This window comes from Brassica napus, chromosome C5 (genome assembly GCF_020379485.1).
Source record: "Brassica napus cultivar Da-Ae chromosome C5, Da-Ae, whole genome shotgun sequence".
NCBI lineage: Eukaryota > Viridiplantae > Streptophyta > Magnoliopsida > Brassicales > Brassicaceae > Brassica > Brassica napus.
The window spans coordinates 36225590-36238643 of record NC_063448.1 but is presented as its reverse complement, the minus strand read 5'-3'; positions in this window follow the sequence as shown (position 1 = coordinate 36238643).

Below are 13054 nucleotides of genomic sequence, written 5' to 3'. Positions count from 1 at the left end.
CGTGCTAATCATTACAAACCATCTTTGAAAGCCGGTTCTATTGTGAAAGTTAATCGTTTTGAGGTTGCTAGGTGCTCAAGCATGTACAAGATAACTGATCATCCATTCCTTATTTGTTTCATCTCACCAACCATTATTGATGAAGTCATCACGGGTGCTCCTGAGATCAATCTTCAGTCATGTTAGACTGTTCGACAATCTTCAAGTGATTGCGAACACAAACCTAGAACTCCCATGTATATTATCATATTGCATCTGGGTTTATATTATTTTTCGATATCATAACTAATATTTAAACTCGCAGATGTGGTCGGGCAAATCTGTTCTATCGAGGGCTATGACCTCACCAAAGAAACAACTCGAGTCGTTATATTGCTGTCTATATTGTGCTAACATCAATAAACAAAAATATTTTCTACCCAATATATGTGGTCGTCTATTTATCTCCCTTACTTATCAAACTATTTTACACAAACCTTTAATTTACAGCTTAAAAGAAACCACAATAACCCAAACAATTAAAATACCAACAACTAGAATCCCAAAAAGACAGAATCATTAATGATCACCTCTTTTTTTGTCTAATCGTACAAATAAACTTCAAAACAAATATACCAAACCAATCACCTCAACTAAAACTCAACGATACAATACATTGAGTCAGCTAAACAAATACAATCTACACGTCCAAGTATTTAACAATTTACAAACTTACTTTCGCATATGCTTACGAAGAAGACGAAGACGACAACTAAGATCAGTGAAATTACCTAAACAAAAAAGAAGAGTAAGTTAGAAATTCTGATAAATACAACTAACAATGATTTTTGTTTACATATTACCCATCAAATAAAAGAGAAACAAACACATCCACACCATAAGATACAAGAGACAATCCCGACAGACACAAAGGCGGCAACAACATCTCCAGCTACTCACTCCTTTTGTCTTATGAAAATAGCTTACATGCCCAATGTCAACATGACAATGCTATTGTCTTCTTATGAGAAATACATAAATTCTTTTAAAACCCATTAAGGCCTAAATATTCAGAATTGTCACTCATTTTATAGTTATTTCTACAAGTTTTCATGTATTTGTTTTAAATGTCTGGTAAAAGCAACAAGTTTAAAACAAAAAAACATATAACAAACATAATAAGGATAATAAAAATTATTACTTAATACACACAACTTACATAACTAAACTAGAGAAAAAATATCCAGAAACAAAAAGTACTCTCAACAATCTTAATATAATTTATGTACTCTCAACAGTACAAGAAACAAATCAAAAAGACAAACAAACAATAAGTCTCAGTGACACAGCAAGCAATACCACAAACTATATCAATCACATTACTAACAGAGTTTAGTCCTTCAATAATGGAGAACAATGCATACACAGTTCGTCATCACAACTCTAACCTTATAACAATAAAAAAATTTGAAAGACAATGATGAACCCAAAACGCAAAATTCACAACTACAATAACCCTAACAAATATTGAGATGAAACAAGAACTTTGTTCACAACTCCACGTTTGCGCGGATGCAATGCCCTTAGTTATCAATAATACTAGGGTTGGACTTGTCTAATAACATTTAAAAAAAATATAGCATTTAAAGCAAGAAGAGATGAAGGGGAGTAAAACGATATAACTAACAATTTTTTTGAAATGAACGGTTTTTACTATTAATGATTTAGTAGATATTTGTAAAAAAATAGAGATGAAAAGGCAAGAACATCTAGTATAAATAAATATAGTATGTGTCTAGAGTGTTTGTTGTTTTCACCTTCTTCCCTTTTAGTTGTTTTCATCTTCTACAATTTATCTCGTTCTTATTGTTCAAAATCATGTTTAATATCTCTATTTATTTCGTTTAATTTGTTATTTCTCGATATTTTCTTCAGTGGATTCGAAGATTACGAATCAAAACACTTTATTCCTTATTTTAAATTAAAGTTTTTTTTTGTTCACTTGAGTGTTTTCATTCGGTTTGACCCCATAAGTTTGCATATATTGTTATCATGCGCGACTCTAAATTAGTTTTTTATTATTATTTACATTCAGAATTCAAATATACGTTTTACCTCATTTATGGACATCTGATTTTCTTCTTATTAGGGTTAAATATTTAATCCAAATCTATGCCTCCAGCAAATCTATGTAATTGGAATGCTTAATTTTTAGGTTATATTGTTTTTTACCTTTATAAATAGTTAATGATCATAAGGTCATCATCTTATACAAAAATTTAACCACCTAACATTGTGATTAGTGATCTTCTGAGATCTACATTTAAAATTTCTACTGACAAATGAGTACGTCTAAACAACCTAATTAAAGCAACCATGCCTTCACTTTTCTATGTTTTCTATTTGTTTAATTCATTATCTAGTGAACTTTGTTTTGTTAATGTTACTTTAAATCAATGACATAGACAATAAATACCTATTTAAAAATATATTATTAATAAACCGAAAAACAGAAATAAGGATCCGATTACAAACCGACTCACACGAAATTATACAATTAGATTCTTTATTTTTTTAGCTACGCATGACCCATATCCCCGGCGCGTTTTGATAGACCTAATCAAGTATCATCACGTATGAAATACCGTTCTCTACCTTTAGCGATAACCACATAAAGGAGAAATTCACCTTATTTCTTCGGATGCTAGAGTCTTTTCGTGTCGTCTCCGGAGTAGCTAGTACCCGATGAGTTTGTCTAAGTTCATAATCTTACCATCACTGAAGCAAGACGTAAAATAATTAAGTTGGACCAAGATACACTAACCAAAACGTGCACTCCATGACCCGTCGGTAAACACTCACATCGCACGGCAAAGACCGGAGGGGCACAGGGAACCGGAACTGGACTCCTTAACCTGACATCAAGAGAAAAAAAATGGGCACGAGTCGACTGTTACATCAAAACCCGCTAAACTCTTGGACTTGCAAAATGTTAGCAATACGACACTACCATGAGCACCAACTGGCAGCTCACGTCACTGGGATGCACCGAACCGCCGAATGAAGTCACCGACAGACAAAGGACCTAAATGAAAAACTGAACCACAATGAACCCCGCCAGACGCATCTCCACCTTAGATAACTTAAATTAACCGTCCTTTGGGGAACACCACACTTGTCAAATTGTGTCACATTGAGCTTAAATACTTGTCAAACTGTGGCACAAACAACTTAAAAGTTTGTAATAAACTGTCTTAAAGATAATATTCCAAAGGACGGTTAATTTAAGTTATCTAAGGTGGAGATCCAGTGACAATGAATCCACCAAGCACTGAAACCACACGAGCTAAACATGGAAGACCTTGCCGACAAAGAGCTAAGATGTGGCCGGAAGAGAAAGGATGATTGGGAGAGATCAGACAGCACCGCCTCGGAGAATCCACAGATGACCATAGCCAACACCATGCCAGAGTCCACGGGCCACTTCCCAAAGCACAAGCACATGCCAGCACCGCTGACTAAGCCTGCCTCAGAGCATAGGGAACTCCGAAGCACCCTTGACAGTTTTGGAGCAACCGTGTCTCACCAAGACGCATAGGCAGAGACAACATAACCACATCCACCGCTGCAATGCCACAAGCCAGGAAAATGTAGCCAAGATACCTCTAACTGGAAAGTAGCAAAAGACGAGCATCCTCCTCCACATGGCATTGATTCTCCAAGAATCTTCAGAGACCACCTGCAATACCCTAAAAACCGACTCTAGTTACTCTAAAACCAATAAATATATATGTTTTATGAGGATTTACAGCCGACTACACTGTCATAACCGGCTTATGAAATACTTATAAATAGATTAGAACGTCGATCCACAAAAAAACAGATTCACACAGTGAGATCCTCGCCCAAAATTAAATACAATTTTGAATTGCTATTATTAAACGATATCTACTTTAGATTTTAGAGAGTTTTGGGGAGGGAAATCTTTTCACTTTTTTGTAGACAGTATAGTCACCTTTTCATGTGCAGTCAGATATATTTTCCGAGCAGTGCACCAAGCTATTCACAAGGGCCAATTTGATCATCTCTTTCAGGGTTTGATCTCAGAAGAGAGAACCCTAAGGTCATGGTGAAAGCCTATGTATTTTTCTTCCCCTAAATGACATTTATCTACTTGTGCTTTCTCCATATTTCACACAAAACCTGCATTTTCAGTTAACATAATAGTCTATAAAAAGTTAACAATATTATTTTTACCGAATAAGTTGATATTTCAACTTTTTCACAAGATTAATTTGCTAATAAATAAACAACTAATTTAAAATATATATTTTCTAAGTTAATAATGAATTTTAACTAAAGTAAGTTAATTTAAATGACCGATTTGTTTGAAATATATTATTGTTGGATGAATCATATTTAGAGAGATAATTAATAAACAAAATTTTCTGTGAGATAGCAACTAAGTTGTCTTAAATTGCAGTTTTTTACTTCGGATACAGTTACAGAAATTATCCAAAAAAAGTTTTTTTTTGTTGAATAAATTTAACATTCATTCAAAAAAAAATTATGTTTACAACAACATCAATGTCAGCTTTCATTGTTCACATGGACGAATTTTAACAATGTAAACTGATCTTAAATTTTCTAATTTAACAGATACAAAGAATAAAATTATAGACAAGGTTGAATGAAGCGTTAAGAGTTTTCTTCAACTATAATTTATGTTGATTATATTTAACCCATTTGGTTTATGAATCGGTTTCTAATTTAAATTAGTGTAGTATAGCTATTGTTGAAAAAAACTAATTATCAACTCGCTGAATCAAGAAAAAAGAAAAAATAAATTTCAAAAGCATTTCAAATGACAAATCAACAGTAAAAATTTGGGCATGGATTGAAAAGCAATTGCTCGTATTACGTCCATCCACTTACTTATCAGAATTCCTCGCTAACGTAACCAAATCATCTTTTTAAAGTAAAACAACATCCAGTTAAGAAAAATAAGCTTTTTCTAACAATAAATAAACAGTAGTAGAGACTCAAGAACAAATCACTTATCAGGCTTTAGTAATGTCCCCCATCCGCACAATAGCGAAATTACTAAATAAATAGTATGCTTTTCGCAAGAGCTCGACTTGAGTTGGATCGCACTTCACTTATCTGTGTATTTATTGGTTTCTTTTGTTTTATTTTATCAAGACATCAACATCCGTACCAAATTAATTTGGAAAATCAATTAATTTTCATAAGGAAAAAATAAAGGTTAATAAATCGAGATATTTGCCTTAGTGTATATATGAATTAAAAGACAGTTACTGACATTTTATAATTTATTTTTGTCACCAAAAGAGTTCAAAAAAAAAAGACTAAAATAAATTTCATTAAATAGGCAAAAGACATTTCTACTCTTTGCTTTGTAGATATAAAATATAAATAATTACTTAGATACAATAATACTAATTAAAATATATATATAGTTACAAATTATATATTTTCAACTTCAATTTTTTAATAGTTTTTCAATGATTTTTTTTTCAAATTTTTCGTTTTGAAATCTAAAAATGCTTTTGAAACTATTTATGTTTAATATTTTTTTTTAAGTTTTAAATCCCACCCCGAAAACTTCATTCTTAACTATAAACCATAAGTCTAAATCAATTAATCCTAAAAGTATAAGTGTATATATAGTTTTTAATAAAATTTATTTTGGTTTGATAGAAAAAAACAAAAAAAAGACTATCATATAAGAAAATTTAGAATAATGTACGAATTGAATTCATTTTTTTTGGAACAAATTGAATTCATCCTTCGAACATAGGACTAACTATAGACTAAGAAGGATAAATAGTGATTTGTATTGAATAATGAGAGCATATCAATGGCAAAGTAAAATACAATGAAAAATAACTATGGATTTGACTGTATAGCATTATTAGAGTAAACAATATAGGTGAACAATTATTTTTTCATTTACTCTATAAAATTCCCTACACATTATTTACTAAAGATTTGCATATATGTCACCACTATATTAAATTTCAAAAACAAAATGTGGCATGACATCAATTTAATTGTGACACATGCAGTTTTTCTTATAGCGATTTATATTTTTGACAAGGCTATTTTTAATATAGATTTTTTTAATAGAATGACTATTAACTCATTTTATATTTTCTTCCCATTTTTACTTTTTACATTTCTCTTCTATTCCAGAAATTACCAGTCACAACCTACGTGATTTTTTCTTCCTTTATTATTTTTTTCTTGAATTGATGGTTTTATGCCCTGTTCGGGAACGCGCTAGGTGCTAGTCGGGCAGTCGGCTTAGGCCTAGCGCCTAAAGAGAAAATCGGGGATTAATCAGAAATTATGCGGGGCGGAATTTTTAGATGGTTTACTATGTTATAAAACATGTTAATCTTTAATTGTGTATAACATTAATACATTTTCATGTTTAAGATTGTATAAAACACACAAATAGAATATATAAATTTAATATAGTGTAATTTTCATCAAAATTATGAATATAAATGATATTTATAAAATTTTAGATCAAATAAACAAATAAAAATATTATTTAAAAAAAAAATAATAATTAAAAATAAAAATAAAATAATAAATAATAAAAAAATAGATTAGGCGGCCGCCTATGCGGCTAAGCGGTCGTTTAGGCGGTCTAGGTGGAAAAAATTGGATATCCCGATTTAGCATAAATCGGGGCGGAAGAGTGACGCGTAGCGCCTAGACGGCCGATTTTTAGAACAGAGGTTTTATGTACAAATTGACTCTCTGATTCAGTCCGCGATCAAATCTTATTGTGTTATCTACTTATCTCTCTTGATCATGACTTGAGCTCAGCCGAGTGAGTCTTTTCAATCGAGCCGAGATTTTATGTGAAATAACCTAATCTTTTTATTATGCCAGGCCAACACCAACACTATTAAGGAGACAATAACCTGATTTATCTCAATGCGTAGCTCCACTTCAACTTTATTTAATTTGTCCAAATCATACATATTCATAGGTCATAAGATATAGCTGGCTAGATTTCAATTTTCCATCTTGAGTTTGTTTGAAATAAAATATTTAGACGTTCGATTTTATTCTATTGCCTAAGCTCGGCTGAATATGTAATAAACTAAGTGACTAAAGATCTTGATTCCATGTTGCTTTTTTCTATTAGGACTATAGAAATATCTTATATATTAAAAAAGAAGTCACAACATTGATTTATGTGTGATTTTTTTTAAAAAATGGACCTAATGGACCTATTCCTAAAAAGTCATGTTACTTTTAATATCTAATCTTATCATTTTAATTTTGGGCCAACCAGAAATTTTTATTGGGCTATCAATAATTAGATTTAAACAATAGATGATCCATTGGATTATAGATAATATAAATTAAATAGATATAATTTAATATTGTAATACTATACTTCTATATGCTAAATATTTAAATATTTGTCGATGTTAACTTTTAAAATTATAAAGATTTTTTTAAATAACAAAAATCATATTATCTAACAATGATTAATCTTTACTACCTTAAACCAATGAAAACAAATTTCAAACTACGTATTTTATTTTAAAAATTAAAAAAAAAACTAAATGTTTAATTATTTACTTGATAATATAAATCTATGAAGCGAAATTTTTAATTTTAGAAAAACTTTCTAAATTTGTGAAATGTTACAATATCTTTGAATATGACAATAAAACAATATTTTACTAATCTTTATATATATAGTTATGATTTTAATAATGAAATAATAATCCAAAAATATATATGTAGAAGAAGATACAAATACATGTGAAAGTTTGAAACGATCTATTCAATGAAAAAAATATACAGTAAACTTATTATGTTTTAAAAATTGATAGACACATATATATTATAATATATACCAATTTAGAATTGATAACAAAATATTTATATAAAAATAAATGAAACCAAAAATCCACGCGGTTGCGCGGATCGAAATGTAGTTAATTAATTTAAACAAGACGAGTAACAGTTTGTTTTATGAGTACTGCGAATGATGCGACGTTGGTTGGAGAACATAGATCATTAATACATAAAATGTCATATGTATACAATTGATTAGATGAAACCATACAATATGTGATTTGATTGCATGTGCAGCATCAAGATGCACATTTAAAAAAAAATCAAGAGACATATGTAGTAAGCATGTGTATAATTTTTTGATTAAAAGTTAATACTATTTCAACAAAATAAAAGTTAAAGTTTTACAAAGTGTGAGTAGAAAAATGAAGACTTCTAACTTTGGTTCCACCAGAAAAAATAATAAAAACATGGAAATTAAAATAATCAATATTTTGACCTTTCAGTTTGGTAACAAATATGAGTAGAACTAACAATACAATTTTAAAGAATCCGAATGAGATATCGAACCGAGACAGACATGGATTAAGATATCCCAAGACAAGTGAACGACGTAGACAAATCAGGCAAAACTTTGTTTCATCCGGTAGTAGAACATATAATTATTATGTACATCATCATATTTATGTTTATAGTTCAAATACTTGTATACTTGTACATAGTAGAAAGAAGTGTAGAGTAGTCTAATGTATGAGTGTAAATACTTCAACATGTACACACTTAATGTTTAATGAAGATATTTCTATTTCATTCTCTTTCTTTAATATGGTATCAGAGCAAGCTCAACTTCCGATAATCTCTTTCTCAACCTCCAATCACCGCTTTCTCGATCTCCGATCATCTCCTATCATCTCCGATCTCCGATCATCTCCTATCATCTCCGATCTTCAATCATCGTCTTCGTTCATCGTCTTATCATCTTCCGCTCTATTCGTTGTCTTTATCTCACGGTCTTCGTTAGCTGAAATTATTCATTGTCTTCTTCAAATTCATCTTTAATCCTACCGATTCATCTTTATTTTCACTTAGAATAGGAAAACAAAAGTGTACTTCGAAGTACATAACCAACTCCAGAAAATCAGTACTAATAGATCGCAATACTTATACGAACTATGTTCCTTCCCATGATGCTTCATGGTATTCAAACCAATCTGTGATATTGTTACTTTCCAAGTTATACAAATATGTTCATATAAGTATTGCGATCGTAGAAGATAGTGAGGTCTGCAAGGAATTCTTCTCACACTGGAGTTGATATTGTTACTTTCCAAGTTTCCTCTAATTCACACTATGATCAATCTTTTCCAGTATGCACACACTGTAGTGGTGTTGGTCATGTGGTTGATCGATGTTACAAGATTCTGGATATCCTCCGAGTCTTAAATAAAATGAATTTTTATCCTCTAAAGAAAAACATATCCTTAGAACACTTCATGTTCTGCTAATGCGATCATAACCACTCAGACTGAACAGAATAATCTAGATGTCGTAACATCTTCAAGATCACCTTCTCTTACTCCAGAACATATGAAACAGTTCATCGCTTCCTTTAGTTCTCAACTTCACAACAATGGCACTGCATCATCAAAGGATGGACTTCTTCCTTCTCCGTCAGCTCTACCAACGGCTTGGAAAGCATCTGATACTTTCCTACCTCTAGATACTTTTTCTCTCATTGGTATGCCTTCAGCTCTATCTTCTGGAAATACTTTGGTTTCAAGTGAGTCTTGGGTTTTAGATTCGGATGCTACACATCATGTTTGTCACGATAAGACTCTTTTTAACATCCCAAAATCCCTATTGAATATCTTTGTTACCTTATCAACAGGAAACTTTGTGAGCATTATTGGAATAGGTCCAATTAAAAGTGATAACCCTGTTCTAAAACGTGGTTAATGCGGCCGCGTTTCCGACGGTTAAACTTTCCACGGGAACCTCATGTCGCGATTTGCTATAATCGGTTGATTATACAGAATGATTCGAAAATTTTGTTTTTTTTTTTCTTTTGCTATTTTGGATTTCAGAATCGATTAATATAGGATAGATATACAATTTGAAGGTTGAAAAACAATTAAAAAAAGTGAAAAGATGAAGGATTCTATGAAAATTTTAATGGCGGTTGTAAAAAAAGTTACAGAGAAATCGTAAACCCTTAAGACTTCTTCAGAGGAAGAAGAAGAGAATATTAACATTTTGTCACTCATAAAAAATAAATAGCAAAAATATACACTTGCGCTATTTGAACTCAAACTCTGTTGCACTCAACGTCGGTATGACCACCAGACCACACGCATATCTTAGGTTTTTTTGTATAAATTTAAGTATTATATATAACTTATTAAAAAATTAAAAAACACCTAAAATTGATCGCCGATTAATCTTGGAATAATGCCTTCTTTTTTCATTAGGCACTAGGCCCAACCCGATCGTACGGATAACGCCTAGCGAATTTCCGAACAGCGGTGATAACATAAGACTAAAAATGGTTTATATATATATCTAAGTTTCGTTTAACTCGTTGAGTATTCGTTCTTTGACTAAGGATACAGATTATATGGTTGGTTTCACTTCAAATGATTGCTTTACACATGATCTTACTCATGAGTTGATGATTGGCAAGGGTAGACAAGTTCACAACCTCTATATGTTCTTGATTCAAGATTTTTAATTCCTGCTTTTCTTAATAATCAGAACAATGTTGTTTGCTCTTCAATAATTGATAGTTATACTTGGCATAATCGTCTAGGACACCCTTCTAGGGCTAAGATTGATAATATGTCTGAACTTTATCATTGAATAAAACAAATAAATCTGGATTTTTTTCATTGTGATGTCTGTCCTAAAGCTAAACAAAAGCGTTTTACTTTTTCATATGATAGTCACACTAGTAAGAATATTTTTGACATAATTCACATTGATGTTTGGGGCTCTTTCTCTGTTATTACACATGAGTGTTATAGATATTTCTTAACCATAGTTGATAATACAGTTGTGCCACTTGGATATACCTTTTAAAAGCCAAATCTGATGTTTTTACTGTGTCTCTTGCATTCATTACAATGGTTGAACTAAATTTAGTAAAACTATTAAGTATGTTAGGTTTAATAATGCTTCTGAGTTATTCTTTACCAACTTTTATCAGTCAAAGGGTATTCTTTCCTTTCATTCATGTTTTGAAACACCACAACAAAATTCAGTTGTAGAACAAAAAGACCAACATCTTCTCAATGTTGCTAGAGCCTTATTTTTGCAATCTAATATTCCTTTAAAGTATTGGGGTGAGTGTATCTTGACAACAGTTTTTCTCATAACTAATATCCCTTTCAAGTACTCATGGATAGGATTCCTGATTATCAGTCTCTTAAGAGCTTCGGGTGTCTTTGTTACAAAAGTACTTCTCTAAAGGGTAGAACCAATTTTGATTCTCAAGATAAGGCTTGTGTTTTTATAGGTTATCCCATAGGTTATAAAGGGTATCAAGTTCTTGATCTTCAAATTAATTGTATTTTCATTTCCAGACATGCCATATTTCATGAGAACATATTTCTTTTTGCTGCTTCCTCCATTTCTGATACTACAAAAGCTTTCCTTACTCGTCTTGCACGTCTGGTGATAGTGTACCTTCACTATTTTCATGCTATGGTGATACAATGGCATCTGCTCCATCACCCTCTGATGTAGGTTTTCCTTTGGCAACTGTATCCTCTAGGTAACGCAAGAAACCTTCTCATTTGCAAAAATATTTATGCTATTTTTTTCTTTCTATTTATTCTTAATTAGCCTTCCTTTCATATGACAAATTCTCTCCACCAATATTTCTCCTTCTTTTTAATTCTGCTATTCTTGTTTCTACTCCTAATACTTTCGATGAAGCGAAGAGGTCTAAGAAGTGGTGCACTTCTGTGGACGAGGAGTTTGATTCTTTGGAACAATTTAAGTCTTGGGATGTTTGGTCTTTATATGATGGGAAGAAAACTGTTGGATGTCGATGGATTTTCACACTCAAGTTAAATGCAGACTGTATTCTTGAACGTTACAAGGGTCATCTGGTGGCAAAAGGCTGCACCTAAGAAGAAGGAGTAGATTATGTGGATACGTTTTCCCCTATGACTAAGATGGTTACAGTCAAACTGATGTTTTCTTTGGATGCTAAGAAGAAATAGTATTTACATTAGTTAGATGTATCTGATGCCTTTCTTAATGGATAGCTCTCTGAAGAAATATAAATGGACTACTTACTTTCTGGATATGCATAAAGAAAGGTGGATAATCTTCCCACAAAATGTAGTATTGCGCCTTAAAAAGCCGATCTATGGTTTAAAACAAGGTTCCCATAGTGGTTTTTAATATTTTCCACTACTCTAGTGAGTATGGCTTTCGAAAAGATCAACAGTGATGATACTCTTTCTGGTCCCATTAAGACGACAAGTTTCTTATGGTTATCGTCTATGTGGAAGATATACTAATCTCTAACAACTCGGAAAATGCATTTTCTTCTTTAATCAGTAAACTTGAGCTATACTTCAAAGTGAGATATCTTGGCAAACCACAGCTCTTCTTTGGTATAGAAATTGAACGTTCTTCTTCTGGCATATCTTTACTTGACTGTAAGCCTTCATATGTGCATGTCGATCTGACTTTCATGTTAGCTTTTGATAATGGTGATCTTCTTCCTAATGCTGAATCTTATAGATGTTTGATTGGTACTCATATACCTTATCATCACACGTCTTGATATTTTCTTTGTGGTTAACAAGTTTTGTAAGTTCTCTACTACAATGCGTGTTCCTCATTTCAAAGCTGCACATAAGGTTCTCCATTATCTCAAGGGAAGCATTGGTCAAGGACTTTTCTACCTGGTTGACAATTAATTTCAAATCAAAGCATTTTGTGATTCATATTGGGCCCACTGTCCGGATACAAGACGCTCCATAACTGGTTTTTGTATCTTCATTGGTGAATCACTTATCTCTTGGAAATCCAAGAAACAAGATGTTGTATATGCATAAGAATACAAAGCCATGTCTTTCACAGCAAAGGAAGTTGTTTGGCTTGCTCGGATGGTTAATGATCTTCAAGTTTCCTCTCCTTATGTTCCTATTCTTTACTGTGATTGTACAATTGCTATACACATAGCCAAGAATCATGTGTTCCATGAACACAC